The 2,156-nt window shown below is 48.9% G+C and overlaps 1 pseudogene; it reads right to left on the reverse strand.

Annotated features, from left to right (window-relative positions):
- Nucleotides 1-1,099: 1,099 nt before the first annotated feature.
- LOC118611618 lies at nt 1,100-1,218 on the reverse strand (annotated as a pseudogene).
- Nucleotides 1,219-2,156: the final 938 nt, after the last annotated feature.

Consider the following 2,156-nt stretch of genomic DNA (forward strand, 5'->3'; position numbering starts at 1 on the left):
TTAAAAAAAACTTTTAACCAATGTTTAGAGTTATTTAAAAAGGTGTAATAATTAAAACTGTTTTAAAGACCCCATTGCATATCATTTTCTATTATAGACAAATGTACAAAAAAAAGGTTTTGGGACAAAAAAAGAATGAATTTTAAATTTAATTGAATTTTTCCATATCAGATATTCCAAAATAAGGAAATAATGTTTTCTAGAAATTCCATATAAATAAAATCGCTCCACATGTGTTTTTTTGCATCAGGCTTCTTTCACTTACCATAAGGTTTTTGAGTGTTAGCTTTGTCATGCGTAGTAGGTAAGTAATTTGTTGTTTTTTTCGTTGTTGAGTTGAATTCCTTTGTACACCTAAAATGGGTAAATTTCATGGTGTGTAAATTATGTCTCAACAGAGCTATTTAAAAATCAGTAAGGATGAAGCTCTAATTTATAGAGTGTGCAAGCAGCCCTGATACAGGCACCCTGCGTTGAGCTGGGTATCCCCCACCACGATCTCATGTAGACAGGAGCACCTAGTCTGTGAGGACAGAGATTCTGCTGATCCCCACCTCAGCAAGCTCAGGTGCATGCCACGCTCCCTGTACCGGAGGGAAACGAGCTCCTTTAGCAATTCTAGAGCTATTTGTCCATAACAGGCAGTGGCCATCTCTGAGCCAGACACTCGCGCACATGCCCAGATTGAGGACACTTCCTGGGCTGCTATAGCTGAAGCCACTCACAGCAAGGGACGAGAGAGGCAAGTACCTTGGGCCAATCGCAGAGAACAGTGCACTGTCGGATACCAGCCAGGCTGCTGGCAGCTGAGGCAAGCCCTGGACTGAGGGCCTTTACCTAGAGATTGTCTTGGCACTGCCCTGAGCCACAGGATTGGGCCACTCTGGGCTTGAAAGGCCACCTCCTCTCAGTGGCCTGCAAGCCCTTCAGCCAACCTCTCCAGCCTTGACCTCCCATGTTTCACTGTTTACTCCATTCCTTCAAGTTTGTCTTATTCACACAAATGAGTGTGGTAAGCGCTGACTCAACCCGGTGCCTTTGCACGTGCTGCTTCCTCTGCCTGGGCTGCTTTCCTCTCTCACTTCTTTTTGTTTTTTAAAGCCTACAGCACCTGGTCTTCCTAGGTGGTCTCCCATCCAAGTGGTAACCAGGCCCAACCCTGCTTAGCTTCCAAGATCAGATAGGATCGGGCTTATTCAAGGCGGCATGGCCATAGACCCTTCCCTTACTTCTTAACCTCTCTTCGTTCAGCAAATCTCACTGCCAAGGCCACATGCTGAAGGAAGTCCTGGCTCACCACCCCCAGTCCAGGTGAGATGAACTCGCAACACTGTCATGTGATTTCAGTTCCTGGTGTGAAGGTGTGGAATGTCTGTCCCCTGCTGGACTGAAAGCGCCCGAGGGTAGTGAGCACACCTGCCCTGCCCCCCATGGCAGCCTAGCACGGTGCACGATGCGCAGCACCGCTCACGAAATATTGGGTGGAACCACGAATGAATAAAGAAACTCATAATAGTAGAGTTTGGCCGAGTAACTCAACTTCTTTGAGCCTGATCTCGTATTTCTAAAAGGGGATAACATCGTTCGCACCGGGGACTGTTGTAACAATTCCGTGAGCTCATGTGGGCACAGCCAGCACCAGGCCTGGCACACATACCGCCGTGACTACTCATTGAGCCCTTTCTCAGGGCCTGGACCAGAGCTGGATGCGTATTTACGCCCACTGAGTCCTCCCTTCAACCCTGTGGGGCTTCAGCGCCGTCCTCGTTCCCATTTTACAGATGAAGAAATTGAGGCTTAGCAGTGCTAAGTGACTTGGTCCAGGTCTGATCATTAAGAGCTGTGCCCTTAGTTGCAAAACTATCGTCAAGCCAGAAAAGCAGGATGAACTCGCTTAGACACACTCCTGCCGGCATATCTGGTACTCACGGTGGTGTCCTCTGCAAGGCGGGACCGCAGAGCTTCACGGTGCTTGGCGTGCGGGGCTTTCCCGTGAAGAGCATGAACGGCAAACGTAAAAGGGAACATGGAAAAGGAATGAAGGAGCAAACTGCTCACAGATTCCATCTCCCAGGCTGAGCGGCCCGGGGTCCCCAGAGGTCCCAGGCCCTCATGTGGGGAACACCCAGTTAGATGCTCTCGAAGACCCCGGGCCT

This window comes from Rousettus aegyptiacus, unplaced genomic scaffold, assembly GCF_014176215.1.
Source record: "Rousettus aegyptiacus isolate mRouAeg1 unplaced genomic scaffold, mRouAeg1.p scaffold_m13_p_14, whole genome shotgun sequence".
In the NCBI taxonomy this organism is placed as follows: Eukaryota; Metazoa; Chordata; class Mammalia; order Chiroptera; family Pteropodidae; genus Rousettus; species Rousettus aegyptiacus.